The sequence below is a fragment of the Acomys minous genome (assembly GCF_964271855.1).
Source record: "Acomys minous genome assembly, chromosome: 7".
Taxonomy (NCBI): domain Eukaryota; kingdom Metazoa; phylum Chordata; class Mammalia; order Rodentia; family Muridae; genus Acomys; species Acomys minous.
In genome coordinates this window covers 53,482,185-53,496,408 of record NC_140488.1, presented here as the reverse complement: position 1 = coordinate 53,496,408, position 14,224 = coordinate 53,482,185, and the positions used below count along the sequence as shown (strand labels likewise).

At 36.0% G+C, this 14,224-nt stretch overlaps 1 pseudogene across 1 annotated transcript in view; it reads right to left on the bottom strand.

Moving 5' to 3' along the window:
* LOC311601184 (thyroid hormone receptor-associated protein 3-like) overlaps nt 1-13,657 on the bottom strand; it is a 61,526-nt pseudogene extending 47,869 nt beyond the window's left edge. The window contains exons 1-2 of the transcript in view: nt 13,534-13,657; nt 11,487-11,581 (exon numbers count right to left, since the gene is read on the bottom strand). The product of the transcript in view is annotated as a thyroid hormone receptor-associated protein 3-like (transcript). The remainder of the gene's footprint in view (nt 1-11,486; nt 11,582-13,533) is intronic.
* Between the last annotated feature and the right edge of the window lie 567 nt (nt 13,658-14,224).

Here is a 14,224-nt window from a genome sequence, read left to right as displayed (position 1 = left end):
TACAGTCTTGATTTAGAAACTTAAATAGTTTATTTTTTAAGAGCTTTTCATTTCACCTTTAAGCTTGTGTTACATAAGCTTAATGGACTCACTCAGCTTCATTGTGGAGAGATCCACCAGGTGAATAGCATTAAGCTCATGAGCTTTGAAAGGCTTATTTTGCCAGACTGCACCTCCAGCTCACTGTTTGGTGATGTGCTATTCTGTATGCACTGACTCTCACACCGTAAAACTCTGATAATATTTATTGCAAAATGAAAATGTCTTTTTGCCCCTGTCCTCCCCCTTTTTTGCATAAATACAGTAAGTTCAGTTTTAACTAAGGAGATGCCTGAAATAAACTGACAAATCCAAATGCCTGAAATTTAAATTGCATTTATGGATTTCATCTACAGAATATCAGCATCAAAATGTCAGAGACAGTAAATCATAGCAAGGCAATGGGTTTGGAGCTTTCAGTTCACGTCCTTGTTGTGTTATCTAACATTGGGCAGAACAGTGGGACTGATGGGCCTGGTAAGACAAATTCTGTGTTTAAATATTCCTTCAAACTAGAGATTGACTCAGGCACATCAGTGGAATAAAGCATACCTTTAAAGGAATGTGGGCAGTTTTCAAAGAAAGGAAAAATGCTACAGACAATTGAAACAGAATTTATTTCAGTAAAAACACATATAATACAATGTGTTTTGAAAACTCAAATACCAAAGTCTTTGTTATTTAAAATCATTAATGAAATGTCTTGTTTGGTTTTTCTGAAGGAACAAAAATGAAGATAGCTGTTCAATTTTGACTCTCATGATTTTAAAATATTTATATTGTTCTCAGGTTTCTGAATATCCCTGCCAGATATTTGAACCCCAAATGATTCCAAATGTTCAGGTTTTTCTGATAATTTTATATAGCTAAGATATATAAACTCTGCAAAGGACTTGTTTTTAAAAATAATTGTTTGGGGTACCCATCTGAGATGACCACTCAGATATAGTTTATAGGAAAAGTGAAAGACTTTATTCTAGTCATCTAGGACAACACCCAAGTGTAGCCCAGAACATTTAGATCAAGAAACTTTTAAAAGCAAGCCTACATGCTGGTATCTTATTCTGCAGCTGTGGTGGGAGGTTTTGTAAAAGTAAGCAGTTAAACAGAAGCTAAATGGTTAGCTGGAGGGAGAATGTTGCACAAGTAGACAGTTTATCAGAAGCTAAGATATACAGTTATCTGGAGGGAGTTCTACACAAGCAGGAAGTTTAGCAGAAGCTACAATAAACAGTTGGAGGGGGAGGTTTTGTACAAGAAAGCAGTTCAACAGAAGCTAAGATAAGCAGTTATCTGAAGGGGCTTCTGCATAAGCAGGCAGTTTAACAGAAGTTATGGTAAGTTAGCTGGGACATCTTGACCTCCAATTCTTAGAGGTAGATAATTTTTCATGATATTCTCCAGTAAGCAGATCAAATTCTAGTTAAACCTGAAACAGCTTCAGCAAAAATACAAAAATTCTGAGTTCCTTGCCTTGTAATGAAGGATCACACACACTTGGTTAGTGTTATATGGTGGTTTCCTCCAAATTGCAACCTTCCCTCCTATAAAGGGAAAAGTATAAAACTCAAAGTGTCACATGTTTAGGAAAGTAAAAACATTGAAGGTTCCTGAAGACCCACTGCCAGTTTTATAGAAAGAGTTTTAAAAACTACTAAAAGAGGAAACTCTGTCCACCAGTCAAGCTGTTAAACTGCCTACAGGCTGTGTAGAGAGCTCCAGTATTTCAGTTTTCATGAGACATCACTAGTGTCAAAATGGGTTTTATGGTGACGAAGCTCATTTTGAACCATCCCTACTATTGTTAGTAATCTTTCAGCCATACTTATGTTTTGTAACTCTCCACAAAAACTCATTGGTTTACCATGAGTAAACCATTCATTACTTTTGCCTATCATGGGTTTGCTTCCTGGGGTGAATATGAATTTGTGTGTGTGAGTATGTGTATATGAAGGGTCCTGGGATAAATATGGTTGTGGGTGGGTGTATTGCTCTCCAGGAAAAGTATGTCATGTAACAGTTATTAAAATTTATTCAGAAAGTCATTTTTTATTTGAGTCTGGACCGCTGTGAGTTAGAATGCTGGAACCTGTCAATGAGGATCTATGTCAAGTGATAACATGGAAACTTCTGACTTCTATACCATAGTCTGTGCCTCAGAAAAGTAATTCCTATGACATGATATTATAGTATACAACAGTGTAACTACTGTCAATACCATTATGCAGGTCTTGTTTAGGCCACTATATTGTTGAGATTTATGGGTGCACCACCTCTGTCATGTCAAAAAGATACTCTTTCACACCAGGTATCCTGGTCCTCTGCCTGTTAAAATCTTTCTAACATCCCTTTCTGTGGTGTTCTCTGAGCCTTGAGTATAGAGATTGTGTTGTTGTAGGTATATCAATTGGGTCTAGGTTCCCTAACTCACTTATTCTATGTATTTTGTCCAGTTGTGAATTTCTGTGCTAGCATCCTTCTAATATATGTCTTCTTTGATGAGGAGAGTTGCAATCACCTGCTGATACAAAGATAGATACCTACATCCAATTGGAAACTATACTGCTTTGGTAATGTGTCAGTACTAGGTTTTCTTCCATGGTCTGTGTCCTCACTAGTTACAAGTATTGGCTATGTTTACTGTATTAAGTATGAATTCTATACTATTAAGCAGGCTTTGAATTCAACTAGGTAGTTTCTGGTTACCTTCAGTATAAATGTGCCACTACTGTATCACTTGGGATATCTTTCATAACCAGTGATTACTATGGTTTGCGGGCTTAGGGATGGGTAGGACTCTTCATTAATGTTTTTCCCTGGGCAGTTCACAAAGCTCATTTGGATTTTATTCCCAGCATCCACACCAAGTACATGCTCATAACTGTCTGTAACTCCAGTTCCGAGGGATCCAATGTCCTCTTCTTGTCTCTCCTATGAAAGCTAATCTTCAGGAAGGAAGCTTATAGGTAAATTATCGCTGGATTCCTCCAAATCCTGTGTCTAATGTGTGTTATATCCTTAGCAATAGTTCTGGGAAGCAACCAGGTGCAATGTAAATCTGTTTTGTGACTCTCTTAAACTCCTCTGATAAACAACCCCAAAGAAAGTTTCCCCATGTCTGTCTGGCAATGGGCTTTTTGTTAGATAGTCTATGACTCTTTTGTATATGTGTGTGTGTGTGTGTGGGGTGTCATTATTTCTCTGTATATATACACATATACAGCATATGTATTTTATTTTATTTATGTGTTTGTCTCACATGTATACACGTGTATCATGTGTGTACTTGGTGTTGAGGAGGCCAAAATACAGTATTGGACCCCTTGGAACTGGAGTCACAGACAGTTGTGAGTATGCATGTGGTGTGGATGCAGGAAACCAAAAATCACATCTGGGTCCCTTGAAGAGCAACCTATGCTCTTAACTGTGGAGTCTTCTCTCTATTCCCCTGAATATTAACTTTTAAGAAAGCTTATAAAATGATAGTATCCATATAACTTTTGCAGATATCCTAAGGGTTACTTATCTGTACTTCCTCTCTCTCCCTCTGTATTTCCCTTATTTTCCCTTTCCAGTTAAAGTGTCCATGTTTTCCTCATTTACCACTTCCCCCTTCATAGCAGATGTGCCTATTCTCTCTCTCTCTCTCTCTCTCTCTCTCTCTCTCTCTCTCTCTCTCTCTCTCTCTCTCTCTCTCTCTCTCTCTCTCTCTCTCTCTCCCTTCTCTCTCTCTCTCTCTCTCTCTCTCTCTCTCTCTCTCTCTTCTCTCTCTCTCTCTCTCTCTCTCTCTCTCTATATATATATATATATATATATATTCCTCAGCTCTCTCTCAAATGGTCCTTTTCTACTTCCCTGGCTTCTATGATTACTTAAGTTATAAACTTAAATCTAAAGACTCAAAAGTGAGCTCCACAAATAAGAGTATGTCTTTTTATATTGTTTATTTTTTGAGTTTGGGTCACTTTCCAGCTCTAACTATTTACCTGAGAAGTTCATGATTTCGTTTTTTTCTTTAGAGCCAAATAGTATTCTATAGTGTACATGTACCATATTTTCTTTGTCCATTCATTACTTGAAAGATATTTTGATTATTTTTATTTCCTAGCTATTGTGAATAGAAAAGCAATAAATGTAGATGGGCAAGAATCAGTAGAACAGGATGTAGTGTCCTTTGGACATTTACCAAGGAATTGTATAGTGAGATCATGTGGTAGATCTACTTTTAGCTTTTTGAAAATTCTCAACAGTGATTGACAATCTCAACAGTCAATGAGTGTTTCCCTTTTCCAACATCCTCAGAAGCATTTGTTATCAGTTTTTTTTCTTCATCTTAGCTATTCTGACTGGGGTATGATGAAATCTGAAAATAGTTTTATCATGCATTTCCTTAATTGCTAAGAGTGTAGTCTTAATTAGAGTTACTATTGCTGTGGTGAAACACCATGACAGAAGAAACATGGAGAGAAAGGCATTTATTTGACTTATGTTTTCACATAACAGTTCACCAACAAAGGAAATCAGGACAGGAACTCAAACAGCAAAAAATTCAAGGCCATGAGGGCTGCTGCTTTGCTCCCCATGCCTGACTAAGTCAGCTTTCAAATAGAAGCCAGGACTACTAGCCAAGAGGTGAAACCACCTACAATGGCCTAAGCCTTCCTTCATCAATCAATAATTAAGAAATTGTCCACAGATTTGTCTACAGCATGATTTCATGGAGGTATTTTCCCAAGCATGGTTCCATCCTCTCTAATGACTCTAGCCTGTGTCAACTTGACATAAAATTATCCAGCACAGATGTTGAACATTGTAAACATTTTTCTTAGGCATTTAATTTATTCTTGTAAAAACTCGTTGTTCAGATCCATACCCCATTTTAAATGTTTTTTTCAAATTCTTTGATATTTGAGTTCTTAGTATATCCTGGATGTTAATCCTCTATCAGCTGTATCCCTTACAAAAATATGCCCCAATCAGTGGCTTTCCCCTTCAATTAGTTATTTCTTTTTTAAAAATATATATTTTATTAATTGATTCATATTACATCTCAATTGTTATTTCTTTTGCTATTAAAAAAAGCTTTTTAGTTTTCTGTTATTCAAATTATCAACTTTGATCTTGATTCCTGAGCAAATGAAATCCTATTCAGAAAGTCTTTACCTACATTTTATTTTCTTTTAACATTTTCTACATTATAAGCTTGACATTTGATGTGTTTGATGCATTTGCAATTCTTCTTTTGTGCAGGGTGATAGATGTGGGTCTAATTTCATTTTTTTGTATGTGAGTTTTTCCAGTGCTATGGGTTTGGTGTTTCATCCAAATCTTTCTTTTTCTGTCCTCTTCTCCCTAGCAGGAAGAAAAAGAGAGGAGACAGACAGACAGACACAGAGAGAGACAGAGACAGAAACACCAAGACAGAAAGAATGTCATATTGTAGGTAATAGTTGAGAGAAAATAATTCAAATTCATTTTCTCCCAACTTAAGTGTTCTCACCTTGCAATAGTTTAAAGGTCATGAAACAAAACAAAGTAGAAAAAAGTAAGACCCTATTGCCAAGGAGACAAGCTCATTTTAATTGAGATCTTATTTCCAAAACAAAAGCCTGTTGTACAAATCACTGAAGGAAAAAAATCTTTAAATTATAAGAAATCATAAATTTAGGAAAATTATACAATGGTGAAATGTAGCGCCTATATGGATTTTGGGGGGAGTAGATAATAGAAACTACAATAAGTGAAATAATCAAAACAGGAAAAGAGAACAGGAGCAATGAAGAAAATGTCATAAAACTCAGAAATATTTATTTATCAGACTTTAAGTGGTCACTAACACCTGCATCAAAAACAAATTATTCACATAATATTTGAAGATAAAATGAAAAGACAGAAGTTGACAATTTGTTGACAATTAAATAGCAATATATATTCTTGTGGGCAGAGAACTCCAGTATGTCTAACCTTTCAGAATATCACATTTTGGCAAGTTTTGGATTAATAAGTCACATTCATGTTGTGTGTTTAAATAATATCAATGTGTTGCTCAAAGTGAAATATCAACTTCTGAGCATTTAAAGAAAATGAAAGCTTGAACCTACGATTCAAATATAAAGACATTTTTTCTAGATATATTCCTTAAAGTTCCCAGTTCCTAACTTAGAAATGTTATATCTTGCCAGGGACTCTGGCATATACAGAGCTTGGTCAGACCTGCTGTCTTAGTTAGGGTTTCATTGCTGTGAAGAGATACCATGACCATGGCAACTCTTAAATTTTTGTTTATGAGCCTAGCCTTTAACACCTGAGCCATCTCTCCAGCCCTAATGGCAACTCTTATAAAGGAAATTATTTAAATAGGGCTAGCTTATGGTTTCAGAGGTTTATCATATTATCAACATGGCAGGAAGCATGGCAGTGTGCAGGCAGACATAGTGCTGAAGGAGGAGCTGAGAGTTTTATATCTTTATCCAAATGAAGCAGAAGAAGACTGTGTGGCTGGGTGTGGCTTAAACATATAAAAGACCTGAAAAGTGGGCTGGAGAGATGGCTCAGAGATTAAGAGCAGTGACCGCTCTTTCAAAGGTCCTGAGTTCAATTCCCATCAACCACATAGTGGCTCACAGCCATCTATAATGTGATCTGATGCTCTCTTCTGGCCTACATGTGAAGATGCTGGCAGAGCACTATATATATAATAATATAAAAAATCTTTTAAAAAAAAAGACTTGAAAGCATGCCTGCACAGTGACACATTTCCTCTAACAAGGCCACATGTCCTAATAGTGCCACTACCCATGGTCCAGGCATTCAAACACATGAGCATATGAGGGTCATACCTATTCAAACCACCACATCTACAAAAGGACCAAATAAGCTGTATTTTATTATAAACTACTTATAAATGTATCCCACTCAAAGTTAATTGCTCATTTATTATCATTAATAAATAAGTTGATGGATTATTAGAGAACACTTCACTCATGTGTAAAACTTTGGATCATCAAGCTGCAGTCTTATGATTTTCACCCCCATTCATGAAGTTTTCAAGACAAGGAATATTTCCTAGGCTTTAAAGATGGGGAAACTGAAGCTCAGAACCTTGTCTTGACTTGTGAAATATCATAAAAATCAGGAACTGAAACTCAGGTCTCTCAAATACATGTTTTTCTGCCAATTATACTGTTCCCCAAACTAGGAAAAGCACAATTCATTAGACGACACTAAATATGATAGTTCATAAATCATAACAGAAGACTTAGAGAATGTTCTTGAAGTTCTAGTGGTTTTAGAGAAATCTAACACTTTTTTACCTTTTAGTCATGACATTTCTGAATGTTTCATACACCAGAAATATTTGATCCTTCAGATCTTGTAGCATTTCTGCTGTAGCTATATGACAAGTATATGAGAACTATGTATTTAATTCAATTACCACTCAATAGGATTATTATTTATTATAAATCTGATGTTAATGTTTCTATGTACCTTTTGAATTGATGGACAGATTCAGTAACTAAATGTGGTATTATGTTAAAAACTAACAAAGTAGATCAGTTTCATTGATCTTCTTTTTTTTCCAGGAGTGTGCTATAAAGCCTTTCCTTCTGTTATTTATTCAAGAAAATAATTGTAAGTTATAATAGGTTTCAATATCTACCTATTGATTTTTACCATAAATTACAGTTGGAAATACATGTATTTGTGATATATGCAGATGAGGAATATATAAGTTGAAAGCAAGAGTTTGTATGTATATGCATTAATTTTTCTCTAATACATGCAAAAGGTAAGCTGAAACCAGATTCATAACTATAAATTTTCTATTACTATTGTAGTATTTTTCATTTTAAAATAGACATATAAATCAATTATTATTTTTCTTGAAATATAGTATTGGGAAAATTCAAAATAATTAACATGAAACATAAAACACTAATTAAAAATATTCCCAAATAGTGAATAGCTGTTTGTAGATCATGCCATATTTGTGTTTATGGCTATTATATGAGGTAAAAAGTCTCAAAATACTGTATTTGTTATCTGTAGAGAATCTTTAAAACAATAATGATTTCTGAAGTATCATAGACAAAGGAGAAAGTTCAAGGTATTTTCATGTCTAACATTTCTGTTAAAATAGAAATAAGATAAAGGGTAATTCTGTAAACTAATAGAGGGATTAATCCTGAGCTGCTGTTTCAAAGACATGCTCTATTAGTTACTTTTCTCATTACTGTGACAAAATACCTGACAGAAATCATCTAAGGGGAAAGATTTATTTGGACTTATAGTTTCAGAGAGGTTACTTTGTTCTACATTTTTGGGACCTTGGCAAGGCAGACAAATTCTTGCCAGTGTGTTGGGGTATATAGATGAAGAGGTTGTTCATCTCATGGTGGCTAGGATGCAGAGGATGACAGAGGAGTCCAGGGTAAGATAGCTTTCCAAAAATACCGTTGTTGAGTCATTTCCTCTAAGCCGATCACCCAAAGATTCTAGACTTCCTGAAACACCACAAGTTAGAACTAAGCATTCAAAACACACCCCATGGGAAAATTTTCACATACAGATCATTCTCTCTCTCTCTCTCTCTCTCTCTCTCTCTCTCTCTCTCTCTCTCTCTCTCTCACACACACACACACACACACACACACACACATACTTCTTGTTACATATAGTTTCACACTTTAACTTTATTGGTAGCACTGGAGAAGAAGAAGGATACAATTCACACCATAATTTTTAATTTTAATTTTTTATTTTTAATTTATTCATTTTACATCTCGATTGTAGCCCCTCCCTTGTTTCCTCTCAATACCACCCTCCTTCCCTCATCCCCCTCCCCCACTCCCATAGTCCTCAGAAAGAATGATCCCTCTTCCCCTATCATCTAACCTCAGTCTATAGAGTCTCATCTGGACTGTCTATTTCCTCTTCCACTGCTGGCAAGGCCGCAGGGGGGAATTGACCAATGAATGTGCACCTGAGTCCATGACAGGTAGTTCCTACTACCCATATTATAGTACACAGAAGGAAACTGTTCTGCTTATTGACTACATCTGAGCAAGGGATATAGGTCTTCACCATACATAGTCCTTGTTTGGTTCATCAGTCTCTGCAGCCCACCCCACCCCTGCCCAGATTTGTTGGCTCCACTGGTCTCCTTGTGGAGCTCCTGTCCCTTGCAGGTTATTCTATACTCTAACTCTTCCATAGGACTCCCTGTGCTCCACTCCAAAGTTTGACTGTAAGTGTCAGCACTGCTTCAGAAGACCTCTACAGTAAAATCCCTTCCTGTTCCTTCTCTTCAACAGCTTCCAGTCTCTATTCTATTTGCCCTTCTGAAAGATAATTAAGATTAATCCCAAAAGATCTTTTAATGTACAGGATTGTCTTAGATATTCAGGGTTCTTGGGTTTGTTTGTTTGTTTTTTCATACAAAGTTAAGAATTGTTATTTTTATGTCTGTAAAGAATTATGTAGGAATTTTGATGGGAATTGCATTGAATCAATGACCATTTTTTACTATATTAATCCACAAATCCATGAGCTTGGAAGATCTTTCCATCTTCTGATATCTTCTCCAATTTCTTTCTTCAGAGACTTAAAGGTTTCTTTTTGTACAAGTATTTCATTTACTTGGTTAGAGTTACACCAAGATACTTTATGTTTTTTTGTGGCTATTGTGAATGGTACAGTTTCCCTAATTTATTTCTCAGCCCTTTTGTGCTTTTGATAAATTTTATTTTATTAATTTACTCATATTACATCTCAATGGTTATCCCATCCCTTGTATCCTCCCATTCCTCCCTCCCTCCCATTTTCCCCTTACTCCCCTCCCCTATGACTGTGGCTGAGGGGGACTTCTTCCCCCTTTATATGCTCATAGGGTATCAAGTCTCTTCTTGGTAGCCTGCAATCCTTCCTCTGAGTGCCACCGGGTCTCCACATTCAGGGGAGATGGTTAAATATGAGGCACCAGAGTACACGCGAAAGTCAGACCCCACTCTCTGCTCAACTGTGGAGGATGTCCTGTCCAATGGCTAGATCGGGGTAGGGGTTTGAAGTTTATGGCCTGTATTGTCCTCAGCTGGTGCCATAGTTTGAGCGGGACCCCTGGGCCCAACTCTGCCCATAATAATTTTCTTCTTGTAGGTTTCTAGGATCCTTTGGATCCTTCAACTTTGCCATTCTCCCATGCTTCTCTCATCTAGAGTCCCACTAGAATGTCCTTCCTTCTGTCCCAGTTTCCTGGTTAGTGAAGACTTTCATGGGACATGCCCCTTGGGCTAGTGTCCAGATATAAGTGAGTATATACCATTTGACTCTTTCTGCTTCTGGGTTAACTCACTCATTATGATCATTTTTAGTTCAAATCCTTTTGTGTTTTGTATACAGGAGTGTTACCGACTTTTGAGTTGATTTCATATCCAGTCACTTTTCTGGAGGTGTTTATCAGCTGTAGAAGTTTCTTAGTAGAATTTTTGGGGTTACTTATGTATGCTATGATATCTTCTGCAAATAATGATACTTTGACTTCTTCCTTTCCAAATTGGATCCCCTTGATCTCCTTTAATTGTCTTATTGCTCTAGCTAGGACTTCAAGTACTATACTGAAGCGATATAGAGAAAATTGAGAGCCTTGTCCTGTTCCTGATTTCAATGGAATTGCTTTAAGTTTCTCTCCATTTAGTTTAATGGTGGATTTGGCTTGCTGTATATTACCTTTACTATCACTTCATAATTTCTTAAAGATTGCTTTTATGTTTTATTTATGTGTGTGCACATGTGCTCATATGCATGTCCGCATGCATCCATTAGTATAGGCATCTACAGAGGCTTCAGGAATGTCTCAGATATCCCTAGAGATGAAATTAAAGGAAGTTCTGAGCCTCCTTATGTGTGTACTAGGAACTAAACATCAGTTCTCTAGAACAATAGACATTATTAACTGCTGAGAGAGACATCTCTCTATCCCCATCATATTATAATTAAGTGACTATTTTTATTCCCAGTGTACTAGCTTCATGAAATCAAGCACCTTAGATAAATGGTTCCCAATTTTATCTCTAATATTAATTATCATCATCATGTATGACATGATATAGATACCTGAAAAGTGAAAAATCAGAACTGAAAGAGTAAGTTTGTATGCAGATGACTTCAAAGATATACAGAAAACACAAAGAAGGGTTAAAAGAAAATGCTTTTTATAGAAGCCAAAAGGTATTTGTATAACAAGCAAGAATGAACTCATTAAGGAATCTATAACTGGTCATGTCCTCATATTAGGAATGATCAGATCATCAATATGGAATAAATTTTATGAGTTGTCTCAAAACTCAACATACCAGGTACAATATATGAAAAACACAGGGATCATTGTTATATCATAGAGATCCTCCAGGGAGAGAAATCAAAAGGTGGAGTCTGAGTAGAAGACTTACACTAAAGGTCAGAAGCGATAAGGCAATTGATATCAGGCTGTCCCATTTTTGTAGTCTTCTAATAGCCAATTCATTTCCAGTAGTTCTCTGGAGACCTGTAAACACAAGAGCAGATACTTTGGCTAAGATATAAGTGTGGTGTGGTGTGTGTATGCATGTGTGTGTGTGTGTGTGTGTGTGTGTGTGTGTGTGTGTGTGAGAGAGAGAGAGAGAGAGAGAGAGAGAGAGAGAGAGAGAGAGAGAGAGAGAGAGAGAGAGAGAGAGAGAGAGAGAGGAGGGGCATATCATCCAGAGAATTTTTTTCTCCAACTGAAGACTTATAGTTTTAATGAAAGAGGAAACTATGATACCTCTGCAGTAGGCCTAAGAAACACTAGAGAGTATTTTTAATAAATCAAAAAGAAATAGCAATATCCAAGTTTTCTGAGAAGAAAAGCAATGATGCAGGTGAGAGCATTTTGGATTTTGAGTCAACATTCAATTTTGTAGCATGGTGGGCATACCACACCCCAGTGGAGACCAAACTGTTACAGTGCTTTTCTTCTGTTTATATAAAAAAGATAAATTAGCAAATCTTGATTCAATTATTGTACACTTTTGAGTGAGAAAACTCTTGGCTTTAGTATTCATAACATGTTATCAGCTGAATCTATTTAATCATACTTTTGATGAGAACAGAGTAGGGAGACAAAATTAAACTATTAAATTATTTTTTGTATAATATAATAAAGTTTAATGTATTTTAGGTATGTACTCATTTGGCAAAAGTAAACAGAAAATTTAAATACAACATTGAGCCTCACAGGATTATATGTAAGTTATTTAGAAATGCAGTTGTCCAAGTCTTAGTCTTCCTATATGAGCTATGTATATCTCTGTCAGTAGACAGGGAATTGGCAAAACATGAGTGGCTTTATCTCAGATTAGTTTACAACTTTATTCAAGACACTAAGGCTTATGCATCTGATAACAAGGTAAAGAAGGAGCAACATATTATTATTATTGAGCATAATGCTCCAAATTATTAAAAAACTCTATGATCTTAGACTCTGCCTGACATAATATTACAAATATTATCTTAACAAAAACTACTTTAATAGAGTATCTATTACTCTCCTGCATCCAATAAGATGCCGTGCATTAAATAGTGGTAGGAATTCCCAATTTATTGCTGTGGCCTCTACTATACATAGTTCAACAGTACTATAGGAAAGTTCTCCATTCCATTTTCATGTGGGCCCATTATTTGAAGCTATTTCCAAGAAAAAAATCTTAGCATGCACTGAGATGAACTCTGTCCGTTGTTACAGTGTTTGTACCTTGTGAGATGAGATTCCAAACAAGTAAATGTAGTGATAACACATTTTCCAGATAAATATTGGCCCAGATTGGTGACACATAATACTAGAAGGCTATTTTTAAAAGCTACTTTGATTTTGTGATCCTCCTTTCAAGCCAGAATATGTAGCCCCTGTACAGATTGGAAAACAAAATAAATTTTAAGAGCTGTTACTTTACAATTATTCATAAAATTAATTCTCATTTTCTTATTAACCATTTATCTAGTATTTTGATAGAATTTTTTAAATGTTATGGACTCTACATTATGTACTCTTGACTCTTTTCAGTGCACCCTCAACTAGGAAAAACGAAATAGGGATGGATCTTGTAATCTGACATTTGGAAAATCACTTATGCCCCAGTACCTCAGTCAGTTATAATATATTTTATTGATATTATTCCCAGAAACTAAGTCTTAAAAATTCAAAACTGTCAATTAAAAGGAAGGATGAAATGCTTATATGTCTATTCACTTAGCATTTATACTGTACTTTATTTAGTCTGGAAGCTTGGAGTTTTCAAGTCTTTAATGTGTTAATCATGCACTCCTTATCGATACACTTTTAGATTCCTTCTCCAACAATCTTCAATATGCTTCTTTAAGGGATTCTGAAAGTCTTCTTAACTTTAAATCAATTTGGGCATAGGAATAAAATAGAGGTGGATAGCTAATAAAGTGGTCTCGTAGATTATATGCAATTCTTACCAGGGGTATAATGTGTTCTGTGAGTAGTCAGAAGCAACATGATGAATGCACTGACACTGACATTTTTCGTCAAGAGAACATGAAAGGATACTGAAACCTTATTCAGCTGAGGCAGCTTCTGCATGGCTTATCAAACCACACAGAGAAGAAGGTATGAGGTAAATGAAGAAAATAGATGCTTAGCTTCCTTAGATGGCTTGGCAAGTGTGGGCAGTTTGGCAGCAAGGAATGTTTACAGCCCATGAAGTCAGTGATGCCAAGGGTGATGTATGATTAAGTGCTAGACCAGTGGTGATTAATTTTCTTAATGCTGTGACAGTTCCTCTTGTTGTGTTGACCCTCAAGCATATAATTATTTGCATTTCTACTTTATAACTATAATTGTGCTCTGTTATGAATCATAATGCAAATATATGTTTTTCAATGGTCTCAAGACACCCATGTGAAGGGTCATTTCATCCCCATAGAGGTTGCAACCTACAAGTTGAGAACTACTGCTAGATGCTGGAACTTCACATCATCTACTATGGTCTGAATGTTCTAATATGGTTTGATACTAGATAGAGCTAAAGTCTTTAGGAAGTAATTGAGGTATAGTAGGAACACTCATGAAGAGCCACCTTTCTAAATGTGGTTGAGGTTGTTTCTTTGACCCTGATATCATGTGAAGATAAAGCCTCAAGGCACTGCC